General features: G+C 45.3%; 1 long non-coding RNA gene across 1 annotated transcript; it reads right to left on the reverse strand.

The window, feature by feature from the left end:
• Positions 1 to 5,238: 5,238 nt before the first annotated feature.
• Positions 5,239 to 8,057, reverse strand: LOC110197952 (uncharacterized). The gene is made up of 2 exons (XR_002321611.2): positions 7,737 to 8,057; positions 5,239 to 5,455 (listed from the first exon to the last, which is right to left on the reverse strand). It is a non-coding gene; the product is annotated as an uncharacterized LOC110197952 (long non-coding RNA).
• Positions 8,058 to 17,632: the final 9,575 nt, after the last annotated feature.

The raw sequence follows: 17,632 nt of genomic DNA on the forward strand, positions 1-17,632 counted from the left end.
CTCTGTTACCTGCTGCTTCTGAGATTTCATTAATTGCTTGGGGGTGGAGGATTAATTAATCAGAGCTGTCTTATCTAGCTCTCTTCTCCCCCATACCCAACATCCTTTCTAAGGCTCCTCCAAGCTCTAACATTCTATGTTCTAATCTAACCCAATAATTCTAAGTGGCCTCTCTCCTAACCCCTACGTATAAGCTGGTTTGAAAAACAAAACAAAACAGAAGAATGAGAAGTCAAGCAAATTCAGTTTCTTCCCCTCCCTCTGTGCCTGATTTCTTTGGGTCTTAATCACATAGACCCAGGCTTTCTTGTAAGCTGGGCCAGCCCTGTGGAATGTGTAGCTGCTTTAAATCCTCTTTTATGACCAGGTGAATTGAAAGGAGTTGAGATGCTGCTGACTCTCTTAGCCATGGTGGGCCCAGTCCCACGGAAGCTCAGCAGGAGTGTGGCCAAAGCCATTGTGGCTGGGCCTTATCACCTTTGGCCTACCTAGAGCGTTAAGGGCTTTTGGCCACAGCTGAATCCTCTCACTGATGGGCCAGATGGGGTAGGAATACAGGTACCTCAGAGGAAGGGCATTAACCCAGCCTGGCACCGAAATGGCAGGCTCTTTGTTCTATGAATGTCCCTGCCCCCTTGGAAGCCCTGAACACCAGACCCAGCTATGATTCTTGGTCTGATTCAAGGCTGGGATGTGCAGGGAGGGGTCTATTAGCAGGCCATGGGGCTGTTTACCAAGCTGTACTGTGGGGCTGGGGGAAGTAGGAGTACATAAGATCCCATTCCTGGTGGATAGAAACTGGAGCCCCCCAAATGCCAGTTCTGGTTGATTAGACCTGGCACTCACTATTCTCCTTGGCCTCGCCTCTCCCCTCCGACCAGCTGCTGTCAATTAAAGTCACTCTAGCCTCCGTCTCTTTGGCGTGGGGCCCTGAATGCCAGGTGCTCTCTGAAAGGCTCAATTGTCTCTCAGGCTTCTATCCCCAACCCAGGAGCTCCCTCTTGCCCTTAGCACTTAGACCATTCCTTCCCTGTCTTTTCAACCTCTCTGGAGAGATCACCTCTTACCAAAACCACCTGCTGTCCCAGAGGCACTGTGCCATAGAAGTTCTGCCTCGGCAACATTTTCACATCTCCCTGGGGTTCCGTCTTCTCCCTGTCACAGTCATCTCTCTATGTCTTGAATATAGGGTACTCCCATATGGGGGGGGGTGATATTCCAAGTGCTCTATCTATAAAATGAAGGGCTTGGAAAAAGTGATCGCCAAGATCCTTTTCAGTTCTAAATGTACGATCCTGTGACTTCAGTTCATCCAGTCCTCCCTTTTCATTTTATAGGGGAAGACACTGGGATCTGTTGTGGAGCAGTAGAAAGAATGGGGGCTTTGGAATCAGAGAAGGTCATCTCATCCTAGCCTCTCTCATTTAACAGATGAAGAAACTGAGGCCTAGAAAAGACCCTCTCTCCACTATGCAACCTGGCTGCCATAAGAAGGACCTCTAGGCTTCCTTCCAAAGCCCCATAATAGAAATCTGGATGTTCTTTAGAGGGTTAAATTCTCCCTCCCTCTCTTTCTCACTCATTTCCTCAGTATTTCTCTATCTGGCTAGGATTCTGTCTGATGAGCCATCTTTTGGTTTTTTTTTTTTTTAAAGGCGATTGGGGTTAAGTGACTTGCCCAGGATCACACAGCTAGTAAGTGTCAAGTGTTTGGTATGAGGCTAGATTTGAATTCAGGTTCTCCTGACTTCAGAGCAGGTGCTTTTTCCACTTCACCACCTAGCTGCCCTTTCTGATAAGCCACCTTGAGAGGCATGGGTGATTAGCCCACCTCCTCTCCAGTGGGACTGGGAGAAATGGGAAAGCCCTTCAGTCCCAGGGTAGGCAGAACTCAAAAGCAGGGTTCCCTTTCCCCTTCTGTCTCTCTAGGGACCTGTGACCTTGCTTTTAAAAATAGCTCAATTTCGATATGATTGATTTCCCTTGTAACTCGATCTATTTAATTTTATGTGTTTAAAAGCATTATCATGAGAAGGGGCCTGAGGGCTTCACTAGACGCCAAGGGGGTCCATGACATATAAAAGAAGTTAAGAGCCCCTGATCTAGGGAGAGGGCCTTTGTTCTGATTGCCAATGAAGGACAGCACTGGCCCACTTAAGCTTTCTTTCTTGATCCTTCTTGGACTATTTCCCAACAAGTCACTCAGACTCTAATGAGCTGCCTTCCCCTAGCACTGAGCACTACGGAATGGAGTTGGCACCAATTACTAAGGCTCCCACCAGCAGGGGTAGCCAATCACTTCAGCCTACTGATGGTTCAATCAGAGAGGATCCTTCTCCTGCTAAGTAATGGTGTTCTTGGGCCTGGCAGGGGAAGGTGCTTCTGGAAAATCAGCCGTAGCCACAGATAATGTGTTGAGCGTCCATGTTTCTTCATGGACGAGTGGGTGGAAGTTATAAAGAGGCCCATTCAGACTTGAGGGGCTGGAAAACTTCTACACAATTAGAACTGTCCCAAAGAGCAATGAGCTGCCTTGGCAGGTATTGGGTTCCCCTTCATTCTAGCAAGAGGTTTAGATGGCCACTTGTCAGGTAGGTTGAGAATCTTATATTTCAATGGGGAGAGAAAACATGTGCACATATAATTACACACACAGAATATGCAAAATATATACAAGGTAACTAGGGGCCAGAGGGATCCGAAAGAGGCTTCCTGTGGCTGAGTTCTGAGTGGGTTGAGGAGGGAGTGCATTCCAGCATGGCGGACGGCCAGTACCAAGTCTCTGTGGGGGATGGAACAGGGAGAAGGCCAGTCAGTCTGGACCAAAAGGGGTGGAAAAGAGAATAATATACAAGAAGACTGAAAGATAGATTGGGAGTGGATGAGGAAGAGCTCTGCATTGATGTGGAAAAAAACCAGTTTGGGCAGGGGCAATGGGGCTAAGCTTGTGTTAAAATGTAATATAATAAGGGGTCCAAGAGGTGGGCAGCGTTACTTGGAGCATAGGCTTGCATATTTGTGAGGTGATGACCACAGGCAACTGAGATGAACCCCCTGAGTCTCAGTTTCCTGCCCTGTAAATTGTGGTGTTTGAACAAGATGGATCTCTTCCAGCCTTAATAGTCTATGAGACTGACTGCTGGGCCTGCTCTCTAGGACCTCCCATAACCCAAGCACGGGAGGAATGTGGGTCCTTGTCCTGCTTCCACAACCCTACAAAATCTCACACTTCCCCTCAGCAACTTTTGAGTTCTGGGATTTACCTTCTGCAGAGGAAGGGACAGTGACAAGAGGGGAAATAAGAGACTATTTTTGAGGTGTTGAGGGTCAGAGCACTAAAATTAGACCCTTCATTCCTAAAAAGAACTGGGAGTCAACCAAGGCACGGGAGAGAGGCTCTTCAGCAAGGAATGTGAGCCCAGGAAGTGCAGGCCTGAGCAGTGAGGTCACCTGGGGATGGTTTCATGGAGGAGGTCATAGACCACTTTCCCTCCCACAGCAGCCCCTCTCCAAAAAAAGTCTGGCATTTGTTGGAACCTTCCCTGATAGCTGAGCCCCGCCCAAGGGTGAGGAGGCGAATGGGGAAATCGATGTGGGGGGCCCTGTGAGAAAAATGCCCGTCATGTGCTGGAGTGATAACTGACCTCTCTGGCCGCTTCTTTCCTTTTCAGGACTGGCCTTTCTAGCTCTTCTCTTTCTGCCCCCTTCTCCCTGGGCTTGGGCCTCCCAGCTATTATTGTGTGGGTGAGAGGTAGGAAGAGCTCAGGGAGAGCCAGCTGAGCTCTGGAACCGGAGGGTTGGGGCGCCACACCACCGAGTCGCCGGCAGTGGGAGCCAGAATGGCTTTCAACCCCAGTCCCTCGGTGGGGATATTGCCAGATAATAAGGAATCTTTTGCTGGCTCTGAGCTCTTGAAACAGGATTTCACTGAACACAGAAATCTTAATGTCAAACATGGAAGGGCCCTAATATGATAGAGTAGAAAAGCTGGAAGGGCCCTTAGAACAGAGTGAGAGGGCCCTTAGAACACAGAATGTCAGGGCTGGGGGGCCCTTAGAACACAGGATGTCAGAGCTGGGAGGGCCCTTAGAACACAGGATGTCAGAGCTGGGGGGCCCTAGAACACAAGATGTCAGAGCTGGGAGGGCTCTTAGAACACAGGATGTCAGAGCTGGGGGGCCCTTGGAACATAGGATGTCAGAGTTGGGGGGCCCTTAGAGATCATCTAGTCCAATTCCCTCATTTAGTAGATGGGAAAACTGAGGTGTTAAGATGTGAGGTGACTTGGTTGAGCTCCCACAGCCAGAGCCCGGGAATGGATGCTGGCGAATCCCATTCAAGAAGCTTCAAGAGATGCCTTCTCTTGTGTCCCAAGATTGGTGCTTGGCTCACCAAGACATACATGAAATAATTCCTGACCTCAGGGCATTTACATTCTTCCTGGAAGGAAGCAATTTATACATGGGAAGTAACTGCAAGGCACACCGAGCAAATACCTGGTCATTCTGGGAAGGGGGAAGAGCACATCCAAGCTGATGGGATGAGGAAGCGTGTGTGTGTGTGTGTGTGTGTGTGTGTGTGTGTGTGTGTATGTGTGTGTGTGTGTGAGCATATGTGTGCACTTGCACATGTCCATCCAAGTGCCCATCTAAGCCCTGCCCTTGGCCACTTTGGCCCACCTTCCCCTTCTGCTGTCCTGCAGATTGTTTCTAGGGGATAAGCAGCAGGGCTTGGGGTGGCATTTCTAGAGAGTGGTTGTCTTCTTTTCAGAATGAAATAGTTTTAGCCATGTGGCTTGCCATCCTGGGATTTGACAGGCCTCTCTGCAAAGGGGAGTGTGTCTTACCTGGGACCATCCTGTCTTGTGAGTGAGCTGGCGAGCCAGGGAGGAATCCCGGGGTTGGGGTTTAAGCACCACTTCAGGCCCTGAGCATGTTCTGCCCTCATGACTTCCCTTCTGCACTGAGAAACACAGCCAGGATATGAGCAAATGGCACGCTGGATTCCCTGAGCCCTCCTCATCCCTGGGACAGCTAGCAGACTCTGGCTCCCGAGGGACCCACAGCTGAAATCTCAGTTGACAGAATCCTTGAGAAACTTTTGTGTGAATTTTCCTGGGATAACGATTCATTTTTTGGATCCTATGGTCTACGGGATAAAAACGATTTTTTTCCACGCAGATGAAATATACCTGTGGTTAGCGCTTGCTTATGCCACCAAAGACATCCACCAATACAATTCGATCAGCCAGGCTTGTTTCAGGTTTTAAAACATTGAATGCCTTTTGTATGTTGAATTCCCACCAATCCTTTAAGGCCAACTCGGATGACACCTCCTTCAGGAAAATTTCCCCATCTGATGTCTCGTAGTCTTTGGTCTCCATTTCTCTGATGCCCTCATTGTGATATTGTAGTAGTCAACCCAGGGTAGCCAGGTGGCGTGGTGGATGGAACACCTGGAGTCAAGAAGTCCTGAGTTCAAATCCAGCCTCAGACACTTACTAGCTGTGTGACCCTGAGCAAGTCACTTCAGCCTGTTTGCCTCAGTTTCCTCATCTGTAAAATGAGCTGGAGAAGGAAATGGCAAACCACTCCAGGATCTTTGCCAAGAAAACCCCAAATGGGGTCAGGAAGAATTGGACAGGATTGAAAAACAACAGTTGTAGATTCTCAGACCAATCCCCTCCTGTTACAGGTGAGGAAACCGAAGCATTGGATGGTAAAATAACTTGCTTGGGGTTACTTGGAAGGTAGTGAGTATCAAAAGTGCTTGGAGATCCCCAGAGCAGAGGGACTTTGAAAATGAAAAGCGCCTTGAGAGGTTAGTTGGTATGGTCATGGTCAAATACCTACTAAGTGTTAGAGAGAAGGGACTAGAGCCCGGGTCTCTCTTGATTCTAAATCTGTAATCTCTCCACTGTGGTAAAAGCTGGCCTTTGTTGAAGCTCTAAAGTTTGTACAGCATTTACTGCAGATCATTTCATTTGGGCCTCTCCACCGGCCAATTTACATACCCACTACTGGTATTATTGATCCCATTTTACAGATGAGGAAAGCAGAGGCACTTATTCAGAAAGTGAACAAGCATTTAAGTGCTGATACTGTTCTAAGTGTCAGGGATTCACAGAAAAGCAAAAAGACAGTCCCTGATCTCATGGAGCTCACGGTCTCATGCGGGACATGACATGAAAACAGCTAGGGATGAAAAAAGTTAAATACGGGGAAAATTGGAAATGATAGAGTGGAAGGGATTAGGAAAAGGCTTTTTTGTAGAAGGTGAAATTTTAACTGGTATTTGAAGGAAGAGAGGGGAGTTAGGATGCAGAGTTGAGGAGGGAGAAAGTGCTAGGAAATTGGGACAGCAAATGAAAATGTCTGGAATTGGAGGGTGGAGTGTCAAGTTCCAGAAACAACAAGGAAGCCAGTGTCACTGGCTTACAGGGTACATGGGGTGTGTGTGTGTGTGTGTAAGGAAGAAGTCGTGGTGGAGAAGCAGGTAACGAAGGGCTTTAAAAACCAAACAGAAGATTTAATGTTTGATCCTGGAGGCAATAGGGAGTCAGTTGGTTGACTAGGAGGGGAATAAGGTCAAAGCTACACTTTAGAAAGATCAATTTGACATCTGAGGGGAGGGCGAATGGAGCAGGGAGGGAAATGAGGCAAGAAGAATGGCAGGACCCTCGACAGTAACAAGGAAGGGGTTTAAGGGGAAAGAAAATGAATTCATTTTGGACACGTTGAATTTAAGATGTCCAGTTTGAAATTTCCAATAGGCAATTGCAGACTCAAGACTGAAGATTATGAAAAGAGGTTTGAGCCAGCCAAATACATCAGAGAATCATCAGATAGTCAAAACCACAGGGACTGATTAAATCTCCAAGTGAAATAAGTATAGAGGGAGAAGAGAGATGGTCCCAAGACAGAGACTTGGGAATGAATAACCATGGTTAAAAGTGTGACCTATTATGAAGATTCTTCCCCATTGTCACCAGCAAGAGACAAAGAGCAGTCAGGTGGGGAAGAGGAATACCAGAAGAGTGTCATGAAAACCTAGGGAGAAGAATTTCAAGAAGAAGAGGGTGATCAGTGGTGTCAAGGACTCCAAAGAGGTCGTCAGAGAGGGGAAAGATTGAGAAAGGGCCATTCTATTTGTTGATGAAAAGGCCACTGGTAAATTTGGAGAGCCTAGTTTCAGTTGAGTGGTTGAGGTAGAAAGCCAGATTGCAGAGAGTTAAGAAAAGAGTGAGAGGAAAGACAGCAATTATAGACAACGTTCTCTAAGATTTTAACCACAACAGTGGGGTGAGATATGAAATGACAGCTAGTGGGAATAGATTTTTTTGAGATTGGTTTATACATGGGCAAGTTTTGTAGGCATCAGGGAAGCTGCCAGTAGACATGGAAAGTTTGAAGAAAAGTGAGTGTGGGGGTGATACAGGGGGCAGTCTGCTGGAGAAGATGGGACAGAATAAGCCTGGAGGCTCATTCAGTGATGTGCTTGACTCACACAGCTAGCGAGCCTTAGGCACATGACCTGACTCCATGCCCAGCATTCTGTCTTCTATGAACAGTGCCCTCCCCCTGGACCTGCCATACACAGATACTGTGAGCACCTGGGAGAGGAAGGAGGGGGTAAAAGGAGGTAAATTTAAGGCACTAACTAGTGTCCTTTATCCCCACCCAGACAAGGTGCTTTGTGGGCATCTAAATACAGAGTAATAGAATGTCCTTCCTTACCACCCCATTGCTCTCTGGTCTTCGAATGATGTCTCCAAGGTCATCCCCCCGGAACTGGTCCTGATCCACAAGGGGAGCCAGGGCATGGCAGGGGCCAGACATCAGAAAGCAAAGGGAGAGAATGGGAGAGCCACGGGGCAGGCCAGCGCCTAATGGAAAGCAGGAGGTGTCTCTGAGGAGCTGACAGCTTGACTTATTGATCTTATCCAGAACATGAGCCCCGGCTCCAGTCTGCAGTCCCGGAGAGGCTTATCAGGCCCTTCAGAGTGTCAGGATTTGCAGCTCTCCTGCCCTGAGCTACCCCTGCTGACAGCTAGGAGCTGTGTGGTGAGTTGGGGTGGGGAGGAGAGGCAGTTCTTTTGGGTCCTCGTTGCCTGCCCTGCCTTAGAAAGCTGGGGCCATCAGACTGGCAGTCTGCTCAGCACCCTAAGCTGATGGTCTGGGGAAGTGGGAAAAAGAGAAGGTTATAAGGGGGTGGTGGGGGAAGAGAAGAAGAGTGAGGAAAAAGGAGAATGTCATTATCGGGAGATCTCCCAACTAAAAGGACTTCGAAAATGCAAAGCCCTTTCTTCCTGGCTTTCTGCCAATTTGACTCAATTGGAAAAGCACTAAGCGCCTATTACTACCGGGCTTCATGCTGGGCCCTGAGGACACAGAGACGAAAAGGAAGAATTTCTGCCTTAAAGAAGTTTACAATCTTCCAGATTTCTAGCAACCTCCAGTTCTTATAAGGATCCAGCTTCTCTGGTTGCAGACCTGCCCCACCCCTGTCATTATCACTCTGTTTAAAACTTTACAAATGAGGAGGTTCAATCACTCAACATTTTATTAAGCATCCACTCTAGGCAGATCATTATGTAAGACAACTCACTTCTAAACCACTTTGGTGCTTTGGGGGAAACAAAATAGTCTAGTTGGGCAGCTAGGTGGTACAATGGATAGTGCTCTGGGCTTGGAATCAGGAAGACTCGTCTTCAGAGTTCAAATCTAGCCTCAGACACCTACTAACATTGTGATCCTGGGCAAGTCACCCTGTTTGCCTCAGTTTCCTCTTCTGTAAAATGAGCTGGAGAAGGAAATGGCAAACCGCTCCACTGTCTTTGCCAAGAAAACTCCAAATGGGGTCACAAAGACTCAGACAAGACTGAAAATGACTCAGCAACAACAGAAAACCGGCCTCTGGGGGGTGTGACTTGCACATTCAACTCTAGTAGGTGATGGTGGCCATCACAGAAAGATAATGGCGATGGAGACACCAGCCAATGGAGCCTTGATGTGCTGCCAGAAGTCTCCTCTTAGTGACTGGCCATGAGAGCATGATACCCAAGTGCCCACCCCCAGCCCTACCCTCCTGTCCCGTGGTCCATAACAATCTCTCCTCTGTACCTTGTCTCTTCTCTTCCGACAGATCTATTAATACTTATCACTGGGACTATTAGTTATGGTCATTCATCTTTACAAATCTCTCACTCATGCTGTGCTTCCCAAGCCATTCATTACTACGAACCTTACAAAGAAAGGTTCTTTCTAGTGTTTCTCTCAGTCTCTCTAGTTCTTCCTGGCCTTTCTCTGTGACTACCATTCTTATGTGCCTTCTTTCCTCTTTGGCTTCTCCTCCATCTGTCCTCTCTTTTGCCCGATTCCTTCATTCTCCCAAATCCATTTTAACAAATATTCCTTGTTTTGCAAGCTACCATATTGCCTGCCAATTAATGAACCATCTGGAGAGAACCTAGACAAAACCAGTTCTTGTCTGTTGGAGAACTGGTTGTTTTATCCTGGTTTAGATCTGGCCCAGGTCTGGGGACAGGGTATAGAAAGCTTGGGTGTCAGTCATTCCTGGTGGTTGACTGAGCTCCCCCTCTTTGGGGGTGAGCAATGTTATGGGCAGGAGGGAAAAACAGATACGGGACATCCACATGGCCGTGCTAGAGAGTTATTTTAAAATCCCTTTGCTGCCTGTCATCTGCTCTCAACAGCTATCTTCCCAAAGGTGGCTAGGACATGTTTTCTAAGAGAGTAACTGGTGACTCACACATACCTTTCAGCTGGTCCCTTCTCTCAGTGAACTGACTTTCAGAATAAGGGGCTTCAGGGTGAAAGCCATTGGGGAAATAACACCCAGCTCTGGGAAGGAGAGAGTAACAGATTTTAAGGCATAGCAAGGACCTTATCAGCCATCTAGTCAAACCCATGCTCACAAGGAATCCTCGTGATGAAAGCCAACAAATGGTCACTAGCCTATGCTTGTGAAGACCCTTGAGAAGGGGGAGCCAGCACCTCTTTAGGGAGCCCACTGAACTCTTGGACAGCTCGGGAAAGCTCCCCACATCAAACCCAAAGTTGTCTCTTCGAAATGTCCACCCATGGCTGTGGGTTCTGTCCCCTGCGGAAAAACGAAACTAGTCTCCCTTCTTCCACACACTAACCCTTCAAATACTTGGACGGAGTGGTCAAGTTCCTCACCCTGCCCCTCTACTTCCTCAGTCTTCTTTTCTCCAGTCTAAATAACCCCAGTTCTTTCAACCAATCTGCACAGGACATGGACTCAAGGACTTTTTCCAGAACTCATCACATTGCCTGGCATATAGTAGGCACTTAAAGTTTATTGACTAACTGATTGACCATATTGGTTGCTCTCTTCTGGATGCTCTCCAGCTTATCAATGCCATTGTCAACCCCCAGAACTGAACAGATTACTGTAGATGTGGTCTGAAGAGGATAGTATTCCTTATTCTTGCTATAACTGTGCAGAAAAGAGAAAGACAGTACCAGAGAGAGAGAGAGAGAGAGAGAGAGAGAGAGAGAGAGAGAGAGAGAGAGAGAGAGAGAGAGAGAGAGGGAGAGAGAGAGAGAGAGAGAGAGAGAGAGAGAGAGAGAGAGAGAGAGAGAGAGAGAGAGAGAGAGAGAAAGAGTCTTAGTTCCTCATTCCTGCTAGCTAGAACTCCATGGAGCTCCAAGATTGCATTAGACTTTTGGACTGCTCCATCTTTTGAATCCTATGGAATTTAGGGTCCACTAAAACCTCCAGATCTTTTTCAAACTGCTTTCCAACTATTCTTTCCCCTCCCCATTTTGTACTTGGAGTTTGCTTTTTCGAACCTGCATTGATTCATCTTGTCAGATTCAGCCCAATATTCCCAACTATTAAGGTCTTCTTGGATCCTGCATCTGTGATTCCAAGTCAGCTAGCCCCCCCAGCTTTGTGTCATTTACAGATTTGATGAGCACAATTGACTTCTATGTCTTTATCTAAGTCATAGATGCAGCTAGATGATGCAGTGAATAAAGTCCTGGGCCTAGAGTCAGGAGGACCAGAGTTCAAATCTTGCCTCAGAGACTTCCTAGCTGTGTGACCTTAGGCAAGTCACTTAACCCTGTTTGCCTCAGTTTCCTCATCTGCGAAATGGGGATCATAATAGCATCTTCCTCCCGGGGTTGTTGTGAGGATGGAATGAGATAATGTTTGTAAAGGACATAGCACAATGCCCGACATTAGTGCCCTGCTTAATAAGTGCTTGTTAGTGATTTCAGAGAGACCAGAGGCAGGCTAGGAGTTGGGCTTCCAGCTGAGGTTGAATGTGAAGGCGGAACAGTGACAGAGATGGGCAGACAGAGACTGCAGCTGGGTAATTAGCCAGGCGAGGGAGGCTGCCAGTGAATGGGCTGAATCCCTATGCAAATGAAAGCAGTGAAGACGTGGGTGCCTGAACTGCATAGTCTTGACCTGGGAAATGGCATCACTGGGTGGAAGGAGGTGGCATGGAAGCCACTGAGGTTTTTAAAGGGCCCACATATGGGTTGGCAGGAGAGGAAGCTGGCCGCCAGTACACATGAGGACCAAGGAAGGACAGCTAATTAGCTGAGATGGTTCATGAACTGAATGCACCAGGGCTCAAGGGGAAGGAATGAGCCTCCTGGCCAAGTTGTTCCTTCTGTCTCCTAGCCCAAACTTGTTATAGGAATGAAAGCTATATAAGGGAAAACTATGGAAAGCCATGAGCTCATCCTTAGAGCCTGCTGACTAGAGTTCCCTGAAGCCCCTAAGCAATGTAATCATATGAGAGAGGCCCTCAGGCATTTGATGAGAGGCAAGGTCAAGATCTCTGGGGCCCCCTCTCAGCTCCTGTGACTCACAGATGTTTTCCATTAGAAGAGATTTAGAACTTAAGGATTTACAGTTGGAAGGTACCTTAACAATCACCTAATCCAGGGGGTCTTAACCTGGGTCCACAGACCCCCAAGTGGTCTGCAAATGGATTTGGGGAGCTATCTGTTCGTTTGGATGGGGAAAATATGTCTTTATTTCAATGTATTTTTTTTTAATCCTATGCATTTTATTTTATATATTTAATACATTATGCTGAGAAAGGGTCTATAGTCTTCATTAGACTGCTGAAGGAGTCCATGGCATAAAAAAGCTTAAGAACCTCTGATCTTGTGCAATCCCCTCATTAGACAGATATAGAAACAGGCTCAGAAAGGGAAGGGACTTGGCCAGGATTACATAGGAAGTGGTTGCAGAACGAGACTTTGAATGCAGGCTCCTCCTTCCGAATCCAGTATTTTTCCTAATAGGAGGGTATGGGGGGGTATTTGGGAAGAGGTGGAGGAATTAGTTGAGGTTGGTATTTAGAGGAACTATGCCCCTCAGAGACTCTTGTAAGAAAGGGAGAGATGGTTCTCTTTCTGGGACAGCATGAACATAGTTTTCCTTTGAAGCAAGCAGTAGATCTGATGATCTCTTGGAAAGGACTCTTCCATCCCTAGGTATCTATAGTCCTATGATAAATAAAAGCAACAGGGGAAAGAAAGAAAGTAAGAAGTTGAAATTCAATAAACATTTAGTGAGTATCTACTATATTCCAGATAATGTGCTGGCTGATGGGAATACACAGATGGAAACAGAAGCAGTCCTTGTTCTCAAGAGCCAACATTTGACTGGGAAGGCTCAAGGAAGAATTACAGAGAGGGAAGACAGAAATACCACTGGCTTGACTTGACAATATCTCAGAGATGCATGTGACGAACCCCGCAGCCTAAATAACCAATAGTCAATAAACATTTAAGTATCTACTATGTACCAAACACTGTATTAAGCACTGTGGATACAAATATAAAAAAGATAGTCCCTGTCCTCAAGGAGCTTACAATCTAATGGGGAGAAAGACAAAAGAGGAAGCTAAAAAATGAGGTGAGGGGAGGAGAAGGTACCCCATGTGGGGGCACAGGACAGTAGTACAATCAGGTGAGAAATGAGCTGTCCTGAGCTGAGCTATGTCCTTAAATGGAAGGTCTGGTGAAACAGATTCTGCTTTAGGTTAGCAAAAGAGGAAGAAATTGAAGGGAAGCTTCCAATTTGCAGCTATTTCTCCTTTGTGTGCGGGCTGATCAGCTCTGACTTCCAGTGTCCATTAGACATTTCTCCTCCTCCTTATCTATCATTTTTCAGCTTCCTGAAACAGCTTCCTGTTTTGTCTTTCCTCCATTTCATTGTAAGCTCCTTGAGGGCAGGGATTGTCTTTTTTCATTTCAAATTTATTTATGTATTTGCTAGGCAATGGGGTTAAGTGACTTGCCCAGGGTCACACAGCTAATAAGCGTCAAGTTTTTGGTCTGAGGCTGGATTTGAACTCAGATCCTCCTGACTTCAGGGCCAGTGCTCTATCCACTGCGCCACCTAACTGCCTCTCATTTCACATTTAGACACTGCCTCTTGGTACTTCTATGTGGGTTGCTTGCCCAGTGCATTTCTCCCATCCTTGTGGACCACCAGAGAGTAAGTGAAGTGATGAGTCTGTGACTTGACACAGTAGGAGAGAGGCAAACATTTATTTTATAATGGTAACCTGTGTGCAAGTCTCAGAAAAGCCCTCACAGAACTAGAGTGGAAGCTTGGGAACGGTACTGTCAATGATCAAGAGATGGAGGGTCATAAAAGAATGAGTGAAAAATCAGCCAATTAATCACTTATCAGACTCTTACTATTCATAAAACACTGTTCTGAGTGCTAGGGATGCAAAAAGAAAAGCAGAACAGCCTCTTACTTCAAGGAGCTCACATTCTAACAGGGAAAGACAACAGATATTGGAGGTTTCAGCTGCAAGGTAGGTGAATAGGTCCTATGGTCCTTGGGGTGCAGCCCCAAAACAGAAAGGAATGCATTTTCTTTAATGTCATGTCTAATGATAGAATCAACCATTTGACAGTGCCAAGGACGTGGTGGCAAGAAGTTTCCTTCCCATGAGCTTTTGCTGTTGAGGAGGCACTGAAGCAATTGCCATGTCCTCTCTCCACAGAGGTGGTTTCCTGAGAAAACAGTTGTTGGGGCTGGGCTGGAAGGAGTGGAGGTCTGGGGTGGGGGGGCACTACCACTCCCTACTACTCTGAGGCTTACATGACCCTCAGTGGCAGTTGGTGTTGGTCGTGGTGAGGAAAGTGGGCCTCTTCCCCACAGTGATTGCTCACCTCAGTTGTGGCTGTGGGACCTTGGAAGCAGGGTTGGTGATCTGGTGAGGGTGTTGGGTGGAGGGACTGCTATTTTCAGGACTCTTGGGTCCAAGGTCCTGAACTTTCTTCATCAACTGATAAATGGTCAAAGGATATGAACACGTAGTTTTCCAGTAAAGTAATCAAAACAATTTATAGTCATACAAAAATGCTTTAAATCATTATTGATTAGAGAGATGCAGAGTAAAACAACCTTGAGATATTTTACACCTAACAGATTGGTTAAAATGATAGGCGGGAAAAGTGACAAATGTTGTAGGGGATGCAGAAAAATTGGGGCACTAATTCATTGTTTGTGGAATTGTAAAATGATCCAACCATTTTGGAGAGCAATCTAGAATTATGCCCAAAGAATAATTAAACTACCTATACCCTTTCACCAAGCAATACCACTACTTGGTCTATTTCCAAAGATGATTAGGAAAAAAGGAAAAGAACCCATATGCTTATAACAGCTCTCTTTGTGGTGGCAAAGAACTGGAAATTGCAGGATGCCCACCATTTGGAGAATGGTTAAAATATAATGTGAAATATGATTGTGATGGAATACTACTGTGCTGTAAGAAAGGATGAGCTGGTTGATTTCAGAAAAACATGGAAAGACTTGCATGAAATAATGAAGAGTGAAATGGACAGAACCAAAATAAGGCTGCACATAGTGACAGCAATATTGTTTTAAGAACAACTTTGAGTGAATAAGTTATTTTGTCTATTACAAATACCCAAATTAACTCTAAAGGAAGATGCTATCTGCATGCAGAGAAAGAACTGATAAATAGAAGTATGTATAGAATGATTTTACATATACATACCTATTTGTGTCTAATGGTAGCCATCTCTAGGGTGGGGGGGAGAAAAAAATAAAATAATTTACAAGATAATGTGTATTTGAAAGATGTAGCAAGTTGTGCATAGTAGATTTGCAGTTTCATGTACAATCATCTTTTTATTGTACTATGTTATGTAAATGCTTGTTTTATTCCATAAATTAATTTTTTTTTAATTTAAAGATTCTGAGGGGAGGCAGTAGTTAAGATAATATATTGAATAAATGACTGAGTGAGTGAATGAATGAATGAACAAATGAAATGGCCCTTTCTGTCCCTCTAATTAATTTTAGGCTGCTTTTGCTGACTGATATAGCAAAGGCTAACAGGCTTCCTCTCTTCTTCCCTCCTTCTCTTTTTCCCTCCCTTTCTTCCTTCTTCCCTTCCTCTTTCCTTTCCTCCTTCCTTCTTCCTTCCCTTCCTCTTTTCTTTCTTCCTTCCTTCCTTCCATCCCTCCCTTCCCTATTACTTCTATTTCTCCTTCCCTCCCTTCCTCCATTTTCCCTCCCTTCTTCCCTTCTTCCTTCCTCCCTCCCTCCATTCCCCCCTCTCCTTTCTTCCACCACCTCTCTTTTGTCCAGAGCATTAAATAATAATAAACACATATATATCGCTTTAAAGTTGGTAAACCACGTTATTTAGTTCTCTTATTTGAAATTCGCAGCAACTTCATGAGGTAAACACTACTTGTACTATTGTCTGCATTTATAGGTGAGGAAACTGAGGTTGAGATAAATACATCTGCTTGCTGGTGATCACACAGTGGCAGGATTCAAAACCAGGAACAGAATAGGAGAAGGAAGCTGGAGCAGCGATATGTGTTAAAAGCTATGAAATGCCTTGAGAGCAGGGTACTTACTGTGCCTTATGTTTCTTCTGTTTTCATTGAACCTTCAAAGCAGCTGTGCCCAGCATGCCCCCAATCCCTATACCCACCCCCAGGCAGTGCAATACACTACAGCAGGCTCTCAGGGAATATCTAGTCACTATAAGAATTCTAATACCAGAAGGAGTTCACATTTCACGGCACTGTAAAGTTTATAAAATGCTTCCTTTGCAACAATTTTGTGAGATAAGTATCGTATAACAATAGCTCATGTTCATGGCTTTATGGTTGCAAGACACTTTATATATATTATGTCATTTGACCTCTTCAACAACTCTGGGATGAAGATGCTATCTGTCCATTTCACAGATAAGGAAACTGAGGCCCCTCTTTGGCACCAGGAAAGACCAGCCCCACATTCAGAATCACCAGAGCACAGAAGAATGAGCTCAGCCCATTGGCTCACAGAGGATGCCTTCCCTGGCTGGCTCTGACATTGAAAGCAATTCATCCCCTCCAAGCATCTCTAATGGCGAAGGAGCAGAAGTAAGGCACGGATGATGAAATCAATTGCTTGTTATCTGACAACATAAGGATAAAATGAAAAGAAAGAAAAGAAAGAGGGCTCTGATATAAACAAGAACAGCTTACATATTTTTCCAGTTTACATCTTAATAATAATAATCACTACCATAAACTTGCAAAATGCTTAATATACATTGCCTCATTGGAGCCTCATAGTGACCCTGTGAGAGCAGCACTATAGCTAATAAGCCCATTTTACAGATTGGGATCTGAGGCTCAGAGAAGTTGTGACTTGCCCCTGGTCATATAGTAAATGTCAGAGGTGGAATTTGAATCCAGGCCTTCCTGCCTCCAAGTCTAGCCCTCCAAAGGGGTGGGGGTGGTGGAACCACCCATCAGTTTCCTATCAGCAAGGTGAGAAGTGTGGCCAAATGGTTACACATGGAGTCACGCATCCTGCATCTTAAGCCTCTCCTGATCTCTGACCTACTCTGGAAACAGCCTCCTGCCTCTGTTTAGAATTGAGTGGGCCAGGGGAAGATTCATGAAATACTAAGAAATTTTTACCAAGAGGATTGAAAACACAATAAAATCCATCAATCACCCAAGTGAAAGGGAAATATTGTTGGACTATGTGATTCAGAAGATTTAGTGCTGGGACCTGGAGATACAAATGGGGGAGATGGGGTGGAAAGTTCCTGCTTATATTCTACTAGGGAATGCAAAAGGTATATAATTTATGCCAATGAGTAAATACAAAGTAATTTAAATTTTAAAAAATTTATTTTTAATATCATTTTAATTTTTTTTAATTCCAAATTCTCACCCTCTCTCCTACCCCTTCCCCACCCATTGAGAAGACAAGTAATGTAATATCAATTACACATATGAAAATATATTTCCATATTAGCCATGTTGCAAGAAAAATACAGTGAAAAATATGCTTCAATCTACACTCAGATTTCATCAGTCCTCTCTTTGGAGATGGATAGCATTTTTCATCACGAGTCCTTCAGAATTGTCTTGAATCATTGTATCATTGGATCAGAGTAGTTAAATCTTTCACAGTTGACCATCCTTACAATATTGCTGTTACTGTGTCTGATGTTCTCCTGGTTCTATTCACTTCCCTTTGTGTTAGTTCATATAAGTCTTCCCAGGTTTTGCTGAAACCATCCGGCTCATCACTTTTTATAGCACAATAGTAT

The sequence above is a fragment of the Phascolarctos cinereus genome, unplaced genomic scaffold (genome assembly GCF_003287225.1).
Source record: "Phascolarctos cinereus isolate Bilbo 61053 unplaced genomic scaffold, phaCin_HiC Scaffold_726;HRSCAF=1367, whole genome shotgun sequence".
NCBI lineage: Eukaryota > Metazoa > Chordata > Mammalia > Diprotodontia > Phascolarctidae > Phascolarctos > Phascolarctos cinereus.